Raw genomic sequence first — 25115 nt, forward strand, 5'->3', positions numbered from 1 at the left:
AAAAATAACTAGAATTCCCAGAATAACTAGAAATAATCCAGCTTCTGGTCATAGCAGAGTAGCTTGATCAGACTAAGTCTCCTTCAGAAATAAAATACAGTTAAAACCAAACAAAATGGCTATGGAAGGCACCTGAAGCCCAGGCTAATGCAAGCAGAAACTGGAGGGATGTCCAGCCTTGAAAGATGGAACCTAGAAGGGAACATGTATGAATCTGTGGCTTTTTGCCTATGGGTACCACCCGATACGTGGGCACAGCTTTGAGGGTCAGAAAATTGTAGCTGTTCTGGCAAGAGGTACTAGAAGACAGAGTTAGAGTCTGGCAGAACAGCTAGAAAAGTATAAGGAAAATCCTGGGAGAAAGCATACCCCAGAATCTACATGTACTTATCCTCCAAATCTCTGGCGACTACTAAACTTCAAATGTATGGGTGAGACCCCAGTAAGCCAACAGAAAGGGTAGCAGCTGGAACCTGGAAGAACTGAGCCAAGGCTTTACTGACCATCATGAAAATACAATAGACAAAACTGAAAATATTAGTGAGTTTGGAGTATTGTATTATCTTTGTTTATAGCATAATTTATTTTAATTGTAAGTTCAGATGACTGAACCTTAATAATGGTTGTGTTTAACTACCGGCTTGCAAAATTCCTGAAAATTTAACAACTGGCGCCCAGGAGCTGGTTCAAGCTGACTCTAGCACGTCACTGAAACCACCCCATTATTGGAGGGGCTGATTTTTTTTTTTTTTTGAGGCGGAGTCTCGCTCTGCCGCCCAGGCTGGAGTGCAGTGGCCGGATCTCAGCTCACTGCAAGCTCCGCCTCCCGGGTTCACGCCATTCTCCTGCCTCAGCCTCCCAAGTAGCTGGGACTACAGGCGCCCGCCATCTCGCCCGGCTAGTTTTTTGTATTTTTTTAGTAGAGACGGGGTTTCACCATGTTAGCCAGGATGGTCTCGATCTGCTGACCTCGTGATCCACCCGTCTCGGCCTCCCAATGGAGGGGCTGATTTTATGCTTAATCTTATCTAAACTAGAACCCTCTTTTTCAAATTTCCCTTCCATGTATGGCACCAGATTGGGGGTGGCTGTAGGAGAAATCTGGGCAGGATGTGGAAATTGACGTGAAGCCACTGCCATGACTCTCAGAAGCTCAACATACGGCCCCAACCCAGCAGTGGATTGTGCGCATTGTCACTGATGTGTTGGCTCAGCCTGTTGGCGTGGGATTGCATGGGGTAGCAGCCTGGCCTGCAGCTCCCCCAGCACCTGCCAGATCATCTCTTTCAGTGCCCCCAGGCGGGACATGTATATAGTTCCAAGATGAGGAACCAGCTTTTTCTGCTGTTCAAACACATCTTCAAAGTTAGATTCCATGAGAGACAGACCAGGCTCCAGGGTGTCCTCTTGCTTATTTCCATGAGTTCCAGTCTGTCTCTGTCCTTCTCCACCTTATGTCCAGTGTGTGTTCCCAGCTGCCTGCTCTGCAGGCCCACAACAACCACTTCAGGACCTCAATAGCTGCAGAGGCAACAGTTTTCCTCAGACTTGTCCACTCTCCCCTGTGTAGTTCCGAATCACTGTCCTCTTTCAGATCTCTACTTCTCCAGTTAAGCAAAGCTTCCCTGGCACCACAATAGGAATTGTGCAACCATGTAAAAGTAACAAGCCCTACAAGCAATCTCATATTCTATAATACTCATGGTGGCTCTGCTTCCCTGATTGGATCCCATGCAGTGGGTCTTGACCATCATTTTTTTCTTTCCCTCTTTTTTTTTTAGACAAAGTCTCACTCTCTGTCACCCAGGCTGGAGTGCAGTGGTGCAATCTCAGCTCACTACAACCTCCGTCTCCCAGGTTCAAGCAATTCTCGTGCCTCAGCCTCCTGAGTAGCTGGGACTGCAGGCACACACCCCCATACCAGGCTAGTTTTTGTATTTTCAGTAGGATGGGTTTTCGCCATGTTGACCAGGCTGATCTCAAACTCCTGACCTCAAGTGATCTGCCCGTCTCAGTCTCCCAAAGTTCTGGGATTACAGGTGTGAGCCACTGCGCCCGGATTGACCATCATTTTTAAATGGAAGAAGATGGGATAGGATGGCATACATTAGTGATGTGGTTTGGATATTTGTCCCCTCCAAATCTCATGTTGAAATGTGATCTGATCCCTGATGTTGGAAGTGAAGCCTGGTGGAAGGTGTTTGTGTCATGGGGATGTCTTCCTCATGAATGGCTTGGTGCCCTCCCCATGGTAATGAGTGAGTTCTCACTCTATTAGTTCACATGGGAGCTGGTTTTTGTAGGAGCCTGGTACCTCCTCCTCTTTCTCTTGCTTCCTCTCTCACCATATGACATGACTGTTCCTGTTTAACCTTCTGCCATGAAGAAAAGCTTCCTGAGGCCTCCCCAAAAGCCAAGTAGATGCTGGCACCATGCTTCTTGTACAGTCTGCAGAACTGTAAACCAAATAAACCTCTTTTCTTTATAAATTAACCAGTCTCATATATTCCTTTATAGCAATGTATAATGGACTGACAGAGTTAAGATAGGACAGGATGGGGCAGGATAACATAGGATAATGTCAATGCACCATAGAGAGTAAAGGTAACTATTATTTATGAAGATTTTGCTTCAAATTTTTAGATTTTCTAGGCCACCTGGGGTTTAATCCCAGGGATATCAACCCGCATTCCAGCCTGTATAAATGGTGGCCACTAGCTGTGCAGTGTATAGCCTGTGTGTTTATTCAAATGACATCAGTCCTGATATAAAAAGCATTTCTATATGTAGTAGTGTCCTAGTTTGTTTTACACTACTATAGAATAAAACTACAGACTGGGTAATTTAGAATGAACAGAAACTCATGTTTCTGGAGTCTGGGAAGTCCAAGAGCATGTGCTGGCATCTGACAAGAACCTTAGTGCTGCATCATCCCATGGCAGAGGTGTGAGGGTGAGAGAGGGAAAGAAGAGGACCAAACCTCATCCCTTTATCAGGAACCCACTCCAGGAATAATGGCATTAATCCATTCACAAGGGCCCTGCCTCACTTTAGGGTAAAGAAATTTAGGGGCATAAAACCCTGTATTCAAAGATACCTTCTGATCTCTAACTATGTACACCACTACATAACCCAGTTTTTGACCAGACATCAGAAAGGTCTGGTGAGAGGTCTTACTCCTCTGAACCTAAACTCACATTGAGGAGAAAGACAGCTGTGTCCATACACAGCCAAATAGACTTCATGGTTAGGCAAATACAAAGAAAAGCCCTCTTCTCAAATGGAATGTGGTTCCACAAGCATCAGGGCAAAAGGATCTCCAAGTTGGAGGTAGATACATAGGCAAGTTGCTTTAAGGACAAGTCCTAGGGAAGAAGACATAAAGACAACAGAGGAATGGGCACTAACAAGGCTCAGAGGAGGCCAGATTTTGTGAGATCACAGGAGCAAGCAAAGATTTGACAAGTGAGGCACAGAGGTGAGGATATGCTAGCTCCCCTGACTGCCCATAAGCCTCAGGATTCTGTGGGACATGGTGCCCAAGAATGACATTATCTTATTATTAAAAAATATCCCAACTCTTCCAAAGTCACTTCGGCTCTTCCCACCTTTTGCCTAGTCTCTGCTCTGCAGGCAGATATGTCCTGTTAAAAATTTAGCCAGATCAGCTGGGCATCGGTGGTACACTGTAGTCTCACCTACTCAGGAGGCTCAGGAGGATGGCTTGAGCCCAGGAGTTAGAGGCTGCAGTGTGCTATGATCATGAAAAAAAAAAAAAAAATGCCAGATGATGCCACTCTTCCTTGAAGCTTCCATGTCTCTCACCAACAGTCTCTGAAATCCTGTGTATCCTGGCTTCCACCTATTTCTCTAACCCATTTCCTACAACACATCTCCCATGTACTCACTCTGACCAGCCCCACTGACCTGCTGCTTCCAGAATGGCAAGTTTTCCATCTCAAGGCCTTTGCACTTGCTTTTCCTTCTGCCTGGCATGCTGTCTGCCCAGAAACCTGTATGGCTGTCTCCTGCACCACCTCCAGGTTTTTACCAATTTACACCTTCTCTATGAAGCCTTCCATGACCCCTTATTTAAAGTCACAGCCCCACACCCACAATCTTCCTCCTTCCTCACATCTCCATCTCCCAGGGGCCATAACACATCTCACACGTGGCATATTTTACTTATTTGTTAATTCTCTGTCGGTCTTTTCTAGAATATAAATGCCAGTGAAAACAGGGGTTTATCTGCTTTGTTCACAGCCATATTCCCAAGGCTAAAGGGACCTAGAGGAAAACCCACACTCAATACATACATGTTGAGTGAACTCTATTCTCTAGCTGGTTTTGCCAATACAGAGGAACGTTACTGTATACATATATACCTGTACATGTACATACATGTTGGTATTCAGCCAGCTTAGTGAACTTTATTATTAGTCATAATACTGAGTTAATTCTCAGGTTTTTTGGAATATATTCACACAATAATATCAAAACATTCCTTCCTAGAAGCAACGAGTCCCAGACAGACCTAGCTGTTTTGTAAATGGTAGTAATATTCAAGACTAATAGGGAGGTCGAAAAAGAAATCAGACTTTCAAACAATATTTTTAAAATATTATTCAACCACAACAGAGAAAGGGCTTGTATCAGAGCCAATTGTTGATTGGATTGCTGATTGTGCTGATTCATTTTAAACAAAATAACTTCAAGAGATGGAAAAGTGACTTAAAAAAGATTCTTGTGTATTCAGTATAGATTCAATATGGTCCTGATAATGCCAGCCCAGGTGAACCTCAAAAAAATAACTAGTATTAGGAGTAGAAGGGTCCTAATACTACCTCTAATACTAGTTCTTCATCAACCACATTTCAAAATAGAAGCAATGAGAATATTTATCAGGGAAGAAAAGAAGTTAAACAGAAACTGTCAAGAAGGAATATGGTCATATTTCCACCATTGGTGGCAAACCTCTGCCTGCGATATCGGTTAATGCTATTATAAACCCATCAGCATTAGAAAGACATTAAAAGACATTGAAAGACATGAAGTAAGGATGTCTTTCAGCATCCTTTTCAACATCCTTATTACATGTCTTTCAATGTCTTTCATGTCTTTCAACATCCTTATTTCACCTTCAGCTCATCATTTAGTACTCATATACAAGTTATGAGTAAATAAATAAACATATATTAGGGATGCACAGTCCAAAAAGTTTCAATAGCACTGCTCCAGGGTAATGTATATTAAACTTCTGTGAATATGAACCCTATACAGAATCTGGTGAAAGCCAAAGGTGTAACCTTAGATAAATACGCGTTCACACTAACTGTCACGACGGCTTAGTCACCTCCAGGAGGCCCACCTGCACACATTTATTTATTTATTTATTTATTGAGACGAAGTCTCACTCTGTCACCTAGGCTGGAGTGCAGTGGCGCGATCTCGGCTCACTGCAACCTCTGCCTCCCGGGTTCAAGAGATTCTCCTGCCTCAGCCTCTCGAGTAGCTGGGACTACAAGGAGCGTGCCACCAGGCCCAGTTAATTTTTTTGGATTTTTAGTAGAGACAGGTTTTTGGCTAGAATGGTCTCGATCTCCTGACTTTGTGATTCACCCGCCTGGAACTCCCAAAAGTGCTGGGATTACAGGTGTGAGCCACTGTGCCCAGCCACCACCTGCATACCTTTTAAGAGTCCGTGGACTCCAAAGTAAGAATCCGTGCTCTTGTTAGAAATGTTGGCTTATCTTTGATTTAGGTTAAAGGGTAGTGAGTGCTTTCTGTCCATTCTTCTGAAGTGAGCAGAAGCAATGAAAACGTAAGTCTCATTTTTTGGCCAAGGAACAAGACATGACAGGAAGGTTCACGGGCTGCACAGGATTTCCTCACTAGCTGCGCATACCCTGGCTCGGCAGCAGGGGGCCGCGGAGCGCAAGAATAGCTGGATCACAACGCCCGGAGGCTGAGCCACAGGGCCGGGCGGTTGATCCCCCGCGGCTGACCCACAGCACCGCAAGCTCACCCCTAAGAGGGGCCGTGTGTGAACCCAGAGGACTCTGGTCAAGAGAAATAAGACAGACACAGAAGGACAAACACTGCAGGATCTCACTCATATCTGGAATCTTAAAAAGTTGATTTCGTGGAGATATAGAGTAAAATAGTGACCAGACAAGGGGGAGAGCAGGGAGGAGGCAGGGAACCGGAGAGGTTGGTCAACCGGGCAAAGTCACAGTTACATAGGAGGAACGGTTTCTATTACACAGTAGGGTGACCACAGCAAATAATGTAGTGTATATTTCAAGATAATTAGAAGATACTGAATGTTGTCACCACAAAGAAATAATAAATGTCTAAAGTAACGGATGTGGTAATTATTCCAATTTGATCATTATACAATGTATGTGTGCATTGAAACAACACACTGTACCCCATAAACATGTACAATGATAATGTGTCAACTATACATTTTTTAAAAATCTAATAAAGAAAGAAAGAGAAAGAGAAAAAGAAAGAGGAAGGAAGGAAGGAAGGAGAAAGAAAGAAAGAGAGAGAGAGAGAAAGAAAGAAAGAAAGAGAGAGAGAGAGAGAGAAAGAGAAAGAGGGAGGGAGGAAGGAAGGAAAGAAGGAAGGAAGGAGGGAGGGAGGGAGGGGACCAATTGTCCTTGGCCAAACCGAGTATTCTAGGCTTGGCTAGATCTGTATGGCCAAAGAAAAATGAGGCAAAATAATTAAACTCTCAAATGTCACCTAGAAAAACCAACAACACACACTATCTAAACCCAAGCAGTTATTACAGGAGGCCGAGGCAGGAGAATTGCTTGAGGTCAGGAGTTCCAAACCAGCCTGGTGACATTTACAAGCAACAATACCCTGTCACTACAAAAATACAAAATTAGCTGAGCGTGACGATGCTGTAGTCCTGGCTACTCGGGAGGCTGAGGTGGGAAAATTGCTTGAACCCAGGATTTTGAGTCTGCAGTGAGCCTTGATGGCACCACTGCACTGAGCTTAAGCCACAGAGTAAGATCCTAAATACATACAGAAATAAAATATATTTAAGGCAATTAAACAAAATTTCTACTACTGCTATACTACAACACAACTAGATTCAGAACAGTCTTCTGAACGAAGTAGAATATTTTTCAAACAACAATTTTAAGCCACATGCTGCCACCTCCTACTCAGTATCCACCCCTAGCCCATACAACTCGCTACCCTCAGCCCTGACTCACTCAACTATCTACTCCAACCCCACTACCCACCTACACCCCGTGTAAACCCACGCACTATCTACACCATGCCCATTCCACTCATTAACTCCACACTTACTAACTTACCTTCCCCAAGCACATGCCTGCTCACAATCAACCTCTCATTCCAAGTAACATAAATATAAAATCATTGTCAAAAGCATTGACATACTTGCAATACTCTGCTTTTCTCTGCAGAATTACTGACTGTCTTTCCTTTTACTGAAATATTTCGTGACTCTCAGGTAAATTCTAGTTCTTTCATCTAGAATTTTATGGCTTCTGTTGGCTTATTCTTTTATATTTGTTGTTAACAAAATATTTTCCATTACATATTCAACATTATTTTTGCAGCATACAGAAAAACAATAGACTTTTACATACTTTCTTTCTATGTTGGGACCACTTTTCTGAACTCTTCTTGCCTCTAAGTTTGTGAAACGATTCTCACAAGTCTTCTCTCAAAATGTTTTCAGGTATAGGAAATGTTGTTGAAATCACAGCAAGCAGAGTGGTGTTGAACAGAGGTGGAAGGAACCAGGAGTGACGCTTGTCTTTCATGGTTCCACCCCCTAGCCCAGTCTCTGGGTCACACTCTTCCTTAAGGCCGCCCTCCCAGTTCCCCTGTCTCTCTGGGTCGAGCAAGCCCAGGGTCCTTTCCTGCCAATCTGGACCTGGTGCCTCCACATCAGTGGGCCCTTCTTACTTAAAAGGTGTCTGACAGCTAACCTGAGGACTGACTCTTCGGTAACAGATCTGCTCTAAATGCCTAAGGCATCGCTGCCTTTGAAGAGCCTAGGTTTGCTCCATCCTAAGCCCCTCAAGGCCTCCTGCAGCTGCTGTGTGTCCATGGCACAGGCACCTGATGCACTATGGGTCATGACAGGCGAGGTGCTGTTTTAGAGAGGCCTCCTAGTTCTTGAAATGTACTGATAGAAATATATGGCCTTTTCTTCTCTGTGGATTGTGCCATGTTTGATGGGAGTGCATACCTGAGGCCACCGTCTTGACACCAGGAAAGGAGGGACAGCAGTCACAGGAGGCATGCAGGACCTGCCAGGAGCATTGCAGAGAGATGGAGCCGGAGCCTGATGCTCCCAGGGCTTCCCTCCACTCCACTCCTTGCCATGGGCATGGCCAATGGTCTTCCAATGCAGGCAGGGAAAGCATCCACACTGATCATGTGAAGGATGCAAAATCAGCACTATCACAAAAAGGCTTCATGCAAGGACTCATCATTCAGCAAATTATTTATCACTAGCTAGGCGCCAGGACTCTGTTTACCTCTTTATCTAGATCAACAGTACTCCTAAGGCCAAAAGCCATAAGGGAGAAGATGTGTGGACATAACCAAAGAATTTCAAAATATCTTCAAGACAAAATTATTTTCTAAAAATAAACAAATGTAAAAGTCAAGTGAAAACTGGAGAAACTGTATTTACAAGGAATCTAATGAAAACCCGATTTCCTTATGACATTAAAAAATTATAAGATCCATAGCAAAAAGTAAAACAAAAACCTAATAGAAATAAAATAAGCAAATGACATGATAGGACACAATCCCAAATAGATAAATACATAAATAAGTGACTTTAAATAAGTTCTTACCAATTTCAACCTCACATTTTAAAATTCACCAACTATTTATTAGAAGAGATCCTTTTCTCCTATCCAAGTACAAATTGTTTTACCAGCTTGATCATACACAATGTTTGCAGTGCTGGACGGAAAGGTGCCCTTATACACTGCTAGAGGTAAACAGGCGCCACCTCTTTGGAATTTGGAATTTGTCAAATACGTAAGCATTTTAAATGCAAGCAACCAATGATCCAGCTATTATCTTTTTAAAATTTGTTTCACGGATAAACTCGTTCCTTTAAATAACTGATTTAATAAGTGACCTTAGGGCACAGATTATTTGACAAGAATATGTATTGTCTACGTGAATTCAGAGGTTTTTGGCACTGTGCAAGGCACACATGCCCGGGGCGTCTACAGATATGTGAATAAGTAGCATCCCATCAGACAGCTAAGGACAGAATCATTCCCTGGAATTCTTTCCTCCAGGTATTGTCAATGCGATGTAGGAGTATAAAACAAATAATGAAAGAGAATTCTAAAGCGAGAGGAAACAGAAAACTCAACGCTAACCCAAGGGGTTTGGTGGCTTTACCTCATCCTGACTCTAGATGGCAGCATCCGCTCACTTCCCCCAGCTGGGAAACTAGCGCCGGAAGCAGCCTGAATCCCAGTGAAATTGAACGTTTTCCATGTAGGAGAATCTGCTGGGCGCAGGCATCTGTTCAAACCCCACGAGCGGTTAGGAGGGTTCTCCCCACTTGAATGAACTCACAGAGGCAGATATCGGACCCCACTTTGGTCCATTTACTACATACTTATAAGTCGAGGTAACAGCATTTTTTTCTTTTTTTCTTTTTTTTTTGGTGGAGGGGAGCTGTGATTTGTTTGGTTATGAGGTTATGAGCCAGAAAAATGCCAGATATGCCCTGAGTGCTTCCCAAGCTCAATCACGGATAGGCACTGCCTTGACCTGAGCTTCAGAAACACGCATCAGCAAAAACACCCACAGATGTCCAAAGGGAGGCACCTCGGGACACATCCCAGGCAACAGCAGGGAAGCCCACTTCCTCCTGCCCGCCACGAGCAGCACAGCACCTCTAGGGCCCGCGGAGAGAGCGGGGTCTCCCTGCCACGCGTGGGGTGGAGGCGGTGCCGTGCCCAACTTCCCTAAGGTCCACCTAGACCCTCAGCTTTAAAACTTCATTCCCAGGTTAGGAGGAAAAGAAAGCACTGGGAGGAGAAAACGGACAAGAAGGTCAAAATTCAGGTTACGGAAAAAGAGATAAATGAATCCTCACAATTTAGACTAGAGACTTGAAAAGCCCAGGGTTATCCAGAAGAAATGAGATTTCCCCTAAGCATAAAACTTATGGCATGCAAATGAAACTAAAGAAGTATGTGTGGGGAGGTGGGGAGGTGTGTATCTCTCTGTCTCTCAGTCTCTGTCTCTGATTTCTGTCTCTGTATCTCTGTCTCTGTCTCTCTGATCTCTGTCTCTGTATCTCTCTATGTCTCTGTATCTCCCTGTCTCTCTATCTCTCTGTCTCTGACCTGTCTCTGTATCTCAGTGTCTCTCGTAGCTCTCTCTGTCTCTATCTTTCTGCCTCTCTGTCTCTCTCCCACACACGCACACACTCCAAACTGTAGTGAAGGAGAGCTGGATAAATTACTGCACACATGCTGAGGGAAAAGGCAGATTGATAGATGGGGTGGCTAAAAAGCAACCCTGCGATTGATTGCCAGCAAATCTGCTACTCCAGTTTCTCATCTCATCAGGGATGGGAAGGAACAGAAGGCTCCACTGCAGTGCTGGCTGTGGGTTTAGATGTTGCCGATCCCCAGGGACTGGACCCGGTGCTGTTCTGCAGAAGGTAACTGAAGAAACCCTACTAGGAATGAAGCAACTCCACAAGTGAAGGAGGGTGACAGGCGGAAAGGAATGCTTCTGAGCAGTTTTTATGCAGGCTTGTGAAAATGAAGCGTCTACAGAGGAAAAGGACACGTTTCACAGGCTCAAGGATTTGAGTTTAAGCTGCAATAAAGATGAGAAACAGGCCGGGCGCGGTGGCTCAAGCCTGTAATCCTAGCACTTTGGGAGGCCGAGACGGGCGGATCACGAGGTCAGGAGATCGAGACCATCCTGACTAACACGGTGAAACCCCGTCTCTACTAAAAAATACAAAAAACTAGCCGGGCGAGGTGGCGGCGCCTGTAGTCCCAGCTACTCGGGAGGCTGAGGCAGGAGAATGGCGTGAACCCGGGAGGCGGAGCTTGCAGTGAGCTGAGATCCGGCCACAGCACTCCAGCCTGGGTGACAGCGCGAGACTCCGTCTCAAAAAAAAAAAAAAAAAAAAAAAAAAAAAAAAAAAAAGATGAGAAACAGATTAGGAATTTCCCTAGCAGTTCTTTCTACATAAATCAGTGTGAAGATCTGAAGAGCTTCGGTACTGACAGCAACTTCCAAACTGCTTCAAGCCGCTCACCGTCAAAATGAGGTGAATATCCAAAACATCTCCTCCCTGGAGAGAACTTCTGGCAGGATTAGGGAAATGTAAGTCTAGCGAGCAAACCAGGACGCGGTGGGCAGGCTCACGGCAGCATCCTCCACTCAGGGTGGCTTCCTTCCGGCCCCCGCCATCACCTGTGAGCTGTGGGCCTTGCAGCGAGATTGGGGTTTTCACCCCGTTTTCTTCCTTGAGTCTAAGTGAGGATTGCTCCGTAGACATTAGAATCCACAAGCATAAAAGGTAACGTCGCAGGGGCTGAGGAAGCCAGTGCCATCCAGGGAACCACAGGACGTGGGAGCTGCAGGACAGATGGCAGAGCCCTCAGAGGAGCTGAGCGAAAGACCTTCTAGCAAAACTGCAGTTGCCTGGGGTGGGGGGGGGGGGGCGTTGGGCACTAAGATTACCAGAATTTAGCTTTAAGTATAACCCGGATAGGAGTAATTAAGCTTAATATTGCAGATACAGTATTTTAAAGAAAAAAGATGGACATATGGCCCAACGAAGAATTTTTTCTGATTTGTGGATTTATGAGTGAAAGTCTTTAAACAAGGAGAAGAGAAGAGGAGGAGAGGGGAGGGAAGGGGGGAGGAGAGGAGAGGGGAGGGAAGGGGGGAGGGGAGGAGAGGGAGGGGAGGGAAGGAGAGGAGAAGGGAGGGGAGGGGGGAGGGGAGGACAAGGGAGGGGAGGGGAGGGGAGGGGAGGAGGGGAGGGGAGGAGAAGGGAGGGGAGGGGAGGAGAAGGGAGGGGAGGGGAGGAGAAGGGAGGGGAGGGGGGGGAGGGGAGGACAAGGGAGGGGAGGGGAGGAGAAGGGAGGGGAGGGGAGGAGAAGGGAGGAGGGGAGGAGAGGAGAAGGAGGGGAGGGGGAGGGGAGGAGAAGGGAGGGGAGGGGAGGAGAGGATATAAGGCATGCTAATGAGTGGTTTCCTCTGTAGGCAGCTGGGTCCCCAACCCGCTGGGCCTCCTGGACAGTGTGGATATGCCCCAGGGCTGCCTCTCCTGAAGGCAAGGATGCTGGGCATGCTGGCTCTTGGTAGCTGCTTTAGTGGCTGCTCCTGGTGGTGTCAACTGCCCTGCACTTCTGGCATGTTACAAGCATGAAACAGAGCAAACAAAGCCCTTCGTGGGGAATCTCGGGTGCCTGGAGTATAGACCTTCAGAGGGTTCTGGAAGGGTCACTCCCGAAAGCCTCTGAGCAGCAGCATCCTCTATGCACCCGTGTAAGAGAGCAGGCTGCCTGGGTTTTATGGGGTGCCACAATCTCCCCAACGTACCAGATGATCCTAGAGATAACCAGAGACACCATAGACTGGCTGGTTCACCGTGGTACAATGGATTGGTTTGGCTGCATTTAAAGCTGGCCCCAGTCCCAGGAAAAAGACAGACGCCTGCCTGGCCTCTGCTGTCACCTTCAGAGCAGGGTTGCTCTGTTTTTCTAACAGCTGGTTGGATTCATCTAGATAATTTCCACTCTGCCTTTTTGTCAGCAGATCTCTTTAGCTGCAGTTCTGACCCTAGGTCGCCAGTTTACCACTCACCAAGATGAAAAGTGGTAGTGTATTTTTCTGTCAGCCAGCCCAGAGGCTGCCAGCAGTGCCCCTCGGCCGAGGGCTTTGACCTTGGATGTCAGCGAGAGATGACCCACAGGGCAGCCAGCAAGGGGCAGTGTTGCTGTCTTGCTTCCTTCTTACTTCTCATGCTGTCTGGGAGTTTTCATAAATTCAACCTAGCTTGAAATCGTGTACACCATGTTTATGTGCAGAATAAAAAACCTACGCTGTATTGATTACTTAGTTTACAGTTTACACTGATACTTTCACATTCTTTCTTTATCTGAATTCAAGTCTGCCCATACACTTGTCTCTCTGTCAAACCTAATATTTAAAGGTCAATTTACAAAAAGCGTGTGTAATCTTATGAATTCTTGCCACATGGTGCCGTCTGAGTCCATCTCCCAATCACCTTTGAAAATCTAAGAGAAATTCCTCTGATTGAGTTTTTACAGTCTGATAATAGATAATCTCTAAACAGAGTTTACAACATAGTCATTTTGAGATTAAAAATATCAATCTTATTTTTTTGTTTCACAATGGTTGCTGCCTTAAAAACCAATCCAGTTTGCTATATTTATTGTCTTACTTGCTATATATAAATCTAGAGCCAATTATAGCAGTTTCTCACACATTGCCCATAAAAAATCCTATACTATTTCAGTTTTTCAACTGATAGATACTCTAGTAAGAAAATTAGAAAGCTTCCAACAGTGTGTCTCATAGGTGACTACTACTTTGTCCTCATTTCCAAATGACACAGTCATCTAAGGAAGTAAAGGGACTGGAAATGGAGTGAGTTTTTATGTGCATGATGAAGAATGTTACTTTCAAACTACAGATGCACCCCGCCTTACACAATGGGGTTACGTCCCAATAAACCCATGGTTAAGTTGAAACTGTCCAGGTCAAAAATGCATTTAACACACCTAACCTACAGAACATCACAGCTTAGCCTAGCCCACCTTAAACATGCTCAGAACAAGTACAGTAGCCTACAGTGGGGTAACATCATCTAGAATCATAGCACCCTGTACATTATCAGTCGTTTGCCCTCATGATCAGATGGCTGACTGGGAGCTCCGGCTCACTGCCCTGCCCAGCATTCTGAGTATTGTTCTACATGTCACTAGCCCCAGAAAAGATGGAAATTAAAAATTTGAAGTACTGTTTTACTAAATGCATATTGCTTTTGCACCATCATAAGTCAAAAAATCCTACATTGAACCACTGTAACCATCTGTAGTTGCTAACTGATTGGCGAGGCAAGGCAACAAAAGACATATGTCTAAATAAACATGATGTTTTCTGAAGCGTTCCTATTTATCTTTTCAAAATAGTTAGCAAAGTATCATATATGCATTAAACACTTTGCTCGATGCTGAGAAAACAAAGAGAAAAAGTCTTGGCTTTTGCTGTCAAACAGGGAAGTTGTTTCAGAAAGGGGAATGCATGTACAAAGTAACACAGGAATGAAATCGCGATCTTCAAATCAGATTTCCATTCTGCTGAGGCGTAAAGAGGAGGGCAGGAGTAGTAAAGATGAGGCCAAGCAGGTGAGCAGGAGATTGGGAAAGTCAATTCCGTGTGTCCTGGGATGAGCCTGGTTGATATGCTCCTGGTGCTGAGCGACCACAGAATATGTGCGAGAGTGGCCAGCTTTTGACCTGAGAAAGTCACTGTAACTACGGTGTGGAGTGAAGTAAGATGCTTGGTGTATGCCCATTGTATGTCCAGAGGATAAGTAGCAAGGAGGTGAGAGAGAGACATGGGACCTACGAGGCACATCAGGCAGGCTGGAGGGACAATCGGATTTGTAGATTCAGAAAGGGCCAAATCCAGGATAAGGCTCAAGTTTCTGGCTTGGGTAAGAGGTGCGTGGTGAGGTGCTTCATGGAAATGGAGAGAGGAGAAGGAGCCGGTTAAGGAGAAGTCAGTGTGCTCAGCCCTTGCCACCTTGAGCTACACACGCCCCCTGTGGCCTTTCGAGTCCATGACACGCTGAGGCTCAGGAGAAATGTCTACGTGGAAAATGTAGAACCTCCCTCTGTAGAAAGAGGAGAGGAGAGAGGGCTGAAGACAGAGCCCATCATTCACAGGTGCCCACAAAGGAAACTGAGTGAGGGCCTCCCTAGGAAGAGGAGGAGGTCATGGACTAAAACCTTGCCAATCATGCTGCAAACACTACACGCCCGTCATCAGGTTTCACCCATCATCCGTGAATGAACCAATCTTTTTCTCTTACACCTCAACCCACGTTTTCTTCCCCAGATTGGAAATAATTCCCAGACATGAGTGCTTTTGAGAGGTGAGGCCAGCTGGACTTCCTGGGTCGAGTGGGGGCTTTGGAAACTTTACTGAAGAGTATTCTAAAACGCACCAATCAGTGCTCTGTAAAATGCACCAATCAACACTGTAAAACACACCAATCAGTACTCTGTAAAATGCACCAATCAACACTCTGTAAAACACACCAATCAGTGCTCTGTAAAATGCACCAATCAGCAGGATTCTAAAAGCAGCCAATCGTGGGGAGGATTGGAAAAAGGGCACTCTGATAGAACAGAAATGGAACATGGGAGGGGACAATAGGGGAAAAAAAGCTGGCCACCCCAGCTAGCAGTCGCAACCTGCTAGGGTCCCCTTCCGTGCTGTGGAAGCTGTCTTTTCGCTCTTCACAATAAACCTTACTGCCACTCACTCTTTGGGTCTGTGCCATCTTTAAGAGCTATAACACTCACCGCGAAGGTCCGCAGCTTCATTCTTGAAGTCAGCGAGACCGCAAACCCACCGGCAGGAACCAACTCCGGACACACTTTCATCTCTAAACACGGGTGTGTGCAGCTCCAGAAGACAGGACTCTCTTTTAAAAAACACAACCTTAGGCCGGGTGCGGTGGCTCAGACCTGTAATCCCAGCACTTTGGGAGACCGAGGCGGGCGGATCACGAGGTCAGGAGACGGAGACCATCCTGGCTAACACGGTGAATCCCCCTCTCTACTAAAAATACAAAAAACTAGCAGGGCGTAGTGGCGGGCGCCTGTAGTCCCAGCTACTGGGGAGGCTGAGGCAGGAGAATGGCGTAAACCCGGGAGGCGGAGCTTGCAGTGAGCCGAGATTGCGTCACTGTGGGGCGACAGAGCAAGACTCCGTCTCAAAAAAAAAAAAAAACGAAAACAAAAACAAACCACAACCTTAGGCTGGGCGCGGTGGCTAACGCCTGTAATCCCAGCACTTTGGGAGGCTGAGGCAGGTGAATCACAAGGTCAGGAGTTTCAGACCAGCTTGGTCAACATGGTGAAACCCTATCTCTACTAAAAATACAAAAAATTATCTGGGCATGGTGGCGGGCACCTGTAATCCCAGCTATTCAGGAAGTGGAGGCAGGAGTATCATTTGAACCCAGGAGGCAGAGGTTGCAGTGAGCCGAGATAGCGCCACTGCACTCCAGCCTGGGTGAAAAAACAAAAAACACACAACCTTAGCTTCCCTCCGTTTTGTGGGCCTCTGTTACATTTTCATCATCTCAAGGGACTTCTTTCACGCCTATGGTCTGTTTTCTTATGATAACTTTCCATGACTCTTTTCTGTTTATTTTTATGATTGTAAGTATTTTAGTAACAAGAGTTTCCCTGAACATGTTGGCAGGAGCTGGGAGTCAGCATAGCTTATCTATCGTCTGTTGTTTTTGCAAAGTGGTTAAAAATGGCCTGTTCTCTCTCCAATCTGCCTCCTCTCCTTTCGTCTTAAATTGACAATAATTGTGTGTATTGATGGCGTACAATGCGATGTTTTGCACATGCGATGGGGTACAATGTCTACATTGTAGAAAGATTCAATCAAGCCAATTAATATACCTATCACCTCATCAACATATTTTGTTGTGATGAGGACGTTAAAAATCTATTCTTTTAAGAATTTTGAAATACACAACACATTATTATCAGCTGTGATCTTCTGCTTTTATCTGGACCTTCTCCTCTCTGTTCTTATCGTTCCTGTCTGGCTGTAATTGGATTCTCCTTCCAGCGTTTGCCTCCCTGTGGATCTGTTTTAGAAGGGAGTTGGATTCCTTGGTCAGGAGAGTGTATAGGCCAGGTTTCTCCCACACCTTCAGGCTGATTACATCAGGGCCTCTCGAACAGGTATGTTGCAGATGCCTCCACAGTGCCTGCTTGGCCCGACCCACTTCCGACAGTGGCAGCTGGAGGATGGGGAGCCATGTCCCAGGGCAGTTGGCTTCCCTCCCTTCCCTTCCCCACCTCCTCCTTCCCTTCCCTTCCCTTCCCCTCTGCTTCCTCCACACAAGCGCTCATGCCACATTGGTCCTGGGGCTGCAGGTGGTCCCATCCTGCGTGCTTGTATTTGGGGCGTGTGGGGTTCCTTACTGCCCACTTGGCTCTCTGAGAGATGTTGTCTGAGTGTCTTTGGTTCTGCTATCCTAAGTGCCTTGTTTGTTTTTATGGGCAGATCCTGGAAATTCAAACCCTACCAGGCTGCCCCTGCCATCCTTCCAGAATCCTCTCTAGTTGAGAGCACAGGAGAGAGGAAAGAGCAGTGTGAGACACTAAGAGAATTAATTAAGTGCTGGCCGGACGCGGTGGCTCACACCTGTTATCCCAGCATTTTGGGAGGCCAAGATGGGCAGATCACTGAGGTCAGGAGTTCGAGACCTGCCTGGTCAACATGGTGAAACCACAACTCTACTAAAAATACAAAAATTAGCCGGGCGTGGTAGCAGGTGCCTGGGTATCAGAGCCAGACTCCATCTCAAAAACAAAACAAAACAAAACAAAACCAAAAAAGACAAGTGCCATAAAAGGGTAACATTTTTCCAATTAAGCGCAGCCTAAAGCTGCCTCTTTACATATTTTAAGCTTGGCCTAAAGGTTCTCCATACACAGTGAACCGTACCCTAACTGGATCTGTAAACAGACTGTCACTGACTCTTCTCAGCAGATGAGGCTCAGCCATGCACAGATGTCCAACTGTTCAAACCATATTCAAATAATGCAAGCACCAGCTGTAACCAATCCAGCTGTTTCTGTGCCTCACCTTCTCTTTTCTAAGCATGACTGTTATCTCACCATGTGGCAGCCCTGGAGGCGCTCTGAACCTATTCTGGTTCAGGGGCCTGTCCCACTGGAAAATCATTCTTTACTCAACTAAACTCTTTCACATTTAATGTGTCTAAAGTTTTTCTTCTAACTTTCTTTCCACCTAAGATACCATTGTACTTAAATACCTATGCCCCCCCACCACCAACAGTTGTTAAACTTTTTGAGGGAAGCTATCATATTTTATTCAGCTTTCTATCTCCAGACCCTATTGTGGCACCCATCATGTAGGAAAGACACGATCAAATCGGGTGCATTGAATTAAAGTAATACTTCTTGCTGGAAACTGTGTATGTACCAATTTTTTTTTTTCTGCTGGGGCTAAACAACTGCTAGGAAATAAAAGTTCATGTGTATTTGTAGTTCCAAACAGATTTTCTTTTCCTGAAGGGAAAGTAAGAGTATAATAGACCAAAGAGACCTGAGGTCAAGTAATCAAGGAATTAAAATTTAAGAGACCCTAACTGATAACCTTTACTGATGGTGGCTCCCTGTTTTAGCAAATGAATTGGTGCAAACGTTTTCAAAATTACCCATTAAAAAGTCAGTGCCACCGAGCATGGTGGCTCACACCTGTAATCTCAGCACTTTGGGAGGCCGAGGTGGGTGGATCACCTGAGGTCAGGAATTCGAGACCAGCCTGGCTAACATGGCAAAACCTCATCTCTACTAAAAATACAAAAATTAGCCAGGAGTGGTGGTGCACGCCTGTAATCCCAGCTACTCAGGAGGCTGAGATAGGAGAATCACTTGAACCCAGGAGGCAGAGGTTGCAGAGAGCCAAGATCGCACTACTGCACTTCAGCCTGGGTGACAGAACAAGACTCCCTCTCAAAAAAAAAAAAAAAAAAAAAAAAAATCAGTGCAAAAATGATAGCAGTTATTATAATTCCTTTTGTTTCATTGCTACTGTGCAGTCTCCAAACTGGCTTCACAAAGATCACCTTATGTGAGGCTCACAGCATTTGCGTGAAGTTGGTGGCAAGTGAGATGAGCTACAATAATGCCAAGAGTTAAATAGCTCTTGAGAGACCACATATGGATTCAGATTCAGTCTTCCAGGAACAGCAGACTGTCTCTCTTAATGCTTAGATTTCTGGCCCCTCCCTAGAGTAGCTGATCCAATAGATCAGGATGGGGCTTGGAAATTTGCATTTATGACAAGCTCCTAGGTGATGCTGATGCTGTCAGTCAAGGGACACACTTTGAAAACCACAGGTCTGCTGTATTGGTTAATAATGCTTGTCAACCTTAAGTAATGAGATTCGGAAAATATGATTAAGTATAGACTTTATTCGAGTACAAAGCTCAAGGATGGCCACACCGAAAAACTGAACCAATGGAGTCAACGTTCCAAAGTGGAGAGGTTAAGGGTTCACTTATATGGAAATTTTAGCAGGATTGCAACCTTTTCCATACACTGCAGCGATTTGATTGATTACAGATTGTTACATTCTTAAAAAAATATATTACTCGGCCAGGCATGGTGACTCACGCCTGTAATTCCAGCACTTTGAGAGGTCGAGACAGGCAGATCACGAAGTGATCTGAAGGGAAAGTAAGAGTATAATAGACCATCCTGGCCAAAATGGTGAAACCCCGTCTCTACTAAAAATACAAAAATTAGCTGGGCATGATGGCACGCACCTATAGTCCCAGCTACTCAGGAGGCTGAGGAAGGAGAATCACTTGAACCCAGGAGGCAGAGCTTGCAGTGAGCTGAGATCACACCACTGCACTCCAGCCTGGTGACAGAGCGAGACTCTGTCTCAAAAAAAATTATTACTCTATGAGAAGTGGTAGTGATCTGAGGGGGGCTTATCTCTGGCACTATTTGGTCTTAATTATGTATGGTGAAATGAAAGGCAGAAGTTGCAGCTGCAGGACGTTTGACGCAGGCTGCATAGTCACATTCCTCTCGAGACTCAGGATAATTTAAAGTTCCAACAGCTTTAAGTTTGAATTTTTTTCAGTTTTTATTTAATTTCACATGCTTAATGGTTATTTGCATGCTCATTTTAAGTTTTGAAGATGGAAAATTCTTAAATATTCACATTAATCAACCTCTACTTCAAGCACCACAGGAACTGGAAATGTATGCATGTTTATCTTCATACCCACATCAATGGTTGCGTATTGGAGCACTGGGTATGAAGAGGAGTATTCATTTTCTTAGAGTTGTCAATTAATAAATAATTACCTGTTTGTATCAGCTACAGTAAAACACTACATTTAGTAGCCTTTACAGTCATTCCACTGAGTTGTACCAAGTTCAAAAGATGAGGCCAGACAGCCTATACGGACAAGGTGCTCAGGTAGGTATTTCTTAGAAGATGAAGATGCAGTTTTCCTGCGCACCACCTGGGGGCAGCAGTGCTGCCTGTGTTTTACAACTGCTGAAACAGAAACTAAATAGAAACATGGAATGTCAGTATCCAGCTATTGTTTGAGCAAAGCTGCCTGGTCTGCATAAGAGCATAACAATTATAATGCATTGCAGTTTGCCAGATAATAACAGTTCCAGAGTTGAAATGCCTGAATTCTGAAAGAACAATGATGGGCAGGTAAGAAATAAATGAGTCTTAAAAGTTCATATGTCTTAGGAAACATGTTATTTAAAATCAATGTCATAGAAATCCAGTTGAAAATATTAATAAACTATGTATTTGTCATTTTGTGCAGCTCACAAATACGTGCTGTGAGCAATGCCTTCAGTCCCTTGCCTGAACGGATCTGGTGCTGCCCTGAGAGGCCACTTGCGCTTCTGCCTGCTGAGGGGTCAGTGTCTTTTGCTCACACCCTTCCTATCCCTGGGCTTAGAAGTAGGAGATAGCCCTGTTTGTTCCTTGCCATCATTTTAAAATCTTTATACTTTTTCTCCTGCCCTCCTCATGTCCCCCATAATCCCTTCCTAAAGAAAAAGCTGTGTGGCCCATGCTGTAGGCTATGGCACCAACCCCAACCCTTAGAGGTCTCCTCTGAGGCCACCAGCCTGATTCCCTGAAGATCTTAGCACCTGGCCCCTGTCTGTCTCCCAGCGTTGCTTCTGCTATAATTGATAGGTGTGCATATCCATATGGATGGTACCTCCAATATCTGGCCCTTCAGTGGCTTCCTTGTCTCCTCCAGGCTCCTGCTGCCCACAGGATACCAGGAGCCACTTTTCATCACATCGTAAACAGTGTCATGATCATAACTGTGACCCTTTGTAATCTCTGTCAAGCATCCCACTCCCTGACCCCACCTCTTATTTTCTGGCCATGCACCTCCACCCCAGCAATAATTTGATCCCCTTGGGACTTATACCTCCCTGATGGTAGATTTGCAGTGGTCCCTCCCTTCCTCTTCATCCTCGATTCCCTCCACATCAGCTTGGATTCCAGAGCCCACCATTTTCATCCTTCCCCTCCATATGCATTCAGCACTTTTGCCCATTCTCCCACAGTCATGTTAGCCTGGAAAACCCCCCAAACCCAATTAAACCCAACTCTGCCAGCCCCTCACTGCACCCTTGCACCTGATTATACAGGAGAAAAACTCCCACCTGGTCTACTGGCCGCACTTGGATTTAGGACCACTGACCTCAGGAGGACCCTCTGAGCTGCCTGGAAATCTTATGTTCACCTGGTCACTTTAGTATCCCCCTGTCATAGGGGACTACGTCACTCTTACTCCCCTCTCCCCAAACTGTCAACCCTTCTCCCAGCCTCACTCTTATCTGATGACCTAACTTTCTTTCTCACTGAGAAAACCAATCAACAAAGGATGTCTGTATCTACCCACCTCCCCATGTCTAGACCCACACCTGGCCTTCCCTCCTGTTACTGCATCTACTCACCTCCCTGTGTCTAGTCCCACACCTGGCCTTCCCTCCTGTTACTACATCTACCCACCTCCCCGTGTCTAGACCCACACCTGGCCTTCCCTCCTGTTACTGCATCTACGCACCTCCCCGTGTCTAGTCCCACACCTGGCCTTCCCTCCTGTTACTGCATCTACGCACCTCCCCGTGTCTAGACCCACACCTGGCCTTCCCTCCTGTTACTGCATCTACCCACCTCCCCGTGTCTAGACCCACACCTGGCCTTCCCTCCTGTTACTGCATCTACCCGCCTCCCCATGTCTAGACCCACACCTGGCCATCCCTCCTGTTACTGCAGAGGAATTGTTTGTGCCAACTGTTCATGAACCAACCAAGGCCAAATCCTCAGGGGCACTAAACCCATCCCTTCCTGCCATCTCGAAGACAGGCCTCCAGCAATTCTCTCCTCTTCCTCTCGGGCATCATGGGATTTCCCCTCTCCTGGATCACCCCATCAGGACACAAACAAGCACGCACTTTTCTCATCCTGGAAAAAAGAAAGATAGGAAGGAAGGGAGGGAAGGAAATAGAGAAGGAAAGGAAAGAGGGAGGGAAGGAGAGAAGGAGAGAGGAAACGAAGAAGGAAAAAAGGAAGGAACGTTCCTTCCAGTTCTATGTGGACTTAAACCTGTGTCTTGTCGTCTTCTCCATCCTGGTGGATGACAGCAATACCCTTGGGCCTGGGGTCCTCTCCACATCAATCCTCAGCAAATTCTCCCAGCTCTGTCTCAAAGGAGCACCTTCCCCCCACCTCCCCAGCCCCGCCTTTTCCCTCAGGGCCTTGCCCTGGTTTATCATAACTGCCTTGCGCCTGCTTCTTCCTGTCCCAACCTTCCCCCGGAGGCTGTCCTCAAGAAAGCAATAACCATGAGTTCCTAAAAATGCAGTCACTCATGTTCCCCTGCTCAAACCACCCAGAGCTCATCTCTCTCTAGGGCTAAAGTGGAAGTTCTTCCGGTGAGCCAGTCTTGCAGAATCACATAGCCTTCCCCAGCCTCCCTGGCCTCTCTCACCTGCTTCCTGCCTCTCTCTCTCTAGCCACGCTGACCGCGTCCCTTTCCTAAGGTCCTACTCCTTCAGGGCTCTCCTCCCACGTCTTAATAGGCTCCAGCCTCTATAACAAATTACCACAGACTAGAGGCGTAAACAACAGACCTGTATTCTTCGGTTCCAGAGGTGAATTTCCAGAATTAAGGTGCCAGCAGATTCTGCGCCTGGGGAGAGCTCATTTCCTGGGCTGTGGGTGGCCGCTTTCTAGCTGCGCCCTCACAGGGCTGAGACAGAGCTCCAGGTCCCTTCTCTTTTTATAAGGACACTCATCCCACCATGGGGTGTCTTCTTCATGACCTCATCTCACCCCAATCAGCTCTAAAGGCCCGCCTCCCAATACCATCCCATTGGCGGGCAGTGTTTCAGCATATGAATTTTGGGGGGACCCAAACATTCAGTCCATAGCACCCTGTATGCCCTCGTGTGCACTTGGACTTCGCTCCATGTAACGTGCGAGTCCAGCAGTCTTCAGTTGCCTCAGACAGAGCCAGTTTGACCCAGGCCATCCTGTCCGGGTTGATTAGACTGGGGTCCCCCTGACCCCCAGATGGTCACGGGCAGCCTGTAGGCCACACAGTCAACAAGCAGGAGCTATGGAAAAGGATGACCACATTGAAAAATATTTTAGAACAATTTTTGCTTGGATCCTTCTTATATGTAAACTCCCAGATAATCTTCAACTGCAGTGGCTACCACCTATGTTCATCATCATGAGAGGTGTTTCATGTGAATTAATAAATTCTTAGTTCAGCAATGTTGCAGAGAAGTCTAATTTCAATAAGGTGGAAAATTCAAACATTCAACATCACCCTCCCTTCTGCAGGTTAGTGATCAATCCTGAAGGTCAGATGGTTCTAAGGCTCCTGGCGACTCATGGCTTCCAACAGCTGGTATTGGGAATGTGGTGCATGCGCTCAGCTCTCACCCTGTTCTCGGGCCTTGATTGCTCTCCAAGAGGGCCTCCTTTCTTTAACCCTGCACTCTCAAATCCAGCGTATGTGTCCCCAAGTTTGATTTATTCTGTCAGGCACAGTACACTTGAACTGCAAATAGAGCAAGATGGCTCTTGACAGCTGGAGTCCTTCAGGGTGGGCACAGGCATGCCAAGTCAGTCCCCTCTGAGGCCCCAACTGCACATGAGTTATAGCTCATGACTTTGCTACCTTTTTCTTCCAGCTGTCCAGAGGGTAACTGATGTCATCACACGTATGTGCACACACATGCACACACGCACACTCATGCACACATACAAGCACATAGGCACACACACAGACAGGTACTCTCTCTCACACACACACACACACACCCTCTTTCCAATGGCAAGTAGCCATTTCTCTCGTTCCCTTAAGGAGAGAACAGTTTCCTAACCACTCCTGTCTCTTTGAGGCCACCTTGCCCACAGTGCAGTTAGTACTTCACAAGACTTCACAGGATTTTGCAGAGCAGGAGTGGTTCCTTTTCTTTTGTGTTTGGTATATTTTCAAATTTGCTCACTGGGTACTAGAAATAAGAAAAGAACTTGAGTAGCCAAGCAGAAACTTCTAAACGGCCAGTCCATAACCACAGAAAGACTCCGTGGGAAATTCTGATTTCTTTTTTGTAAGAATCCAATTAAATTATTTGACAAGGTGCCCCCGATCCTATCCCCGGTATCTAGTTGAAATGCAGGCTGATGGCTTTGTTCTTCCAGGTGACATTATACACATCAGGTATAGAGAAGGCAGCGTTCAGTCTATCCCAAGGAGATGCTATCTTTTTCTCAAGGGATAATGCTTCTGAGAGTCCTGCTTCAGGAACACTCGGGACTTGCATGATGCAGGAGAACTGAGAACACAGCCAGCGCCCCAAGAAGGGTCGGCATCTAGGAAAAACGATGCAAAAGCCAGTATTGACAGAAGTGGTACAGGCAAGCAGGTAAAACTCACAGTCAGATCAGTTCAGTGAGGTCTGTTCATGGGCCAGGAAAATGGTACACAGTGAAGGCGAGAGAAGAATTTGGGGCACATTGACAGGAATCCTGGGCTGTTGGAGCTCGACAGGTAAGGCAGGTGAGCTGCAGCATTGGGCAGTCTGCCTGGGTGGCAGGGCCGCTGCTACTGGTTGGGGATAGGTAAGGGCCACAGTCCTTTGGAAGGAGTTGAGCAGTCTGCCTCAGAGTCCCCTAAAAATAACACATCCTGCAAAGGGACAAGGGAGGC

At 46.1% G+C, this 25115-nt stretch overlaps 1 long non-coding RNA gene across 1 annotated transcript in view; it reads right to left on the reverse strand.

The window, feature by feature from the left end:
* Positions 1-22588, reverse strand: part of LOC117062255 — a 98296-nt gene extending 75708 nt beyond the window's left edge. The window contains exon 1 of the long non-coding RNA XR_004428277.1: positions 22496-22588. This is a non-coding gene — a long non-coding RNA (uncharacterized LOC117062255). The remainder of the gene's footprint in view (positions 1-22495) is intronic.
* Between the last annotated feature and the right edge of the window lie 2527 nt (positions 22589-25115).

This window comes from Trachypithecus francoisi, unplaced genomic scaffold (assembly GCF_009764315.1).
Source record: "Trachypithecus francoisi isolate TF-2019V2 unplaced genomic scaffold, Tfra_2.0 Lachesis_group17, whole genome shotgun sequence".
Taxonomy (NCBI): Eukaryota; Metazoa; Chordata; class Mammalia; order Primates; family Cercopithecidae; genus Trachypithecus; species Trachypithecus francoisi.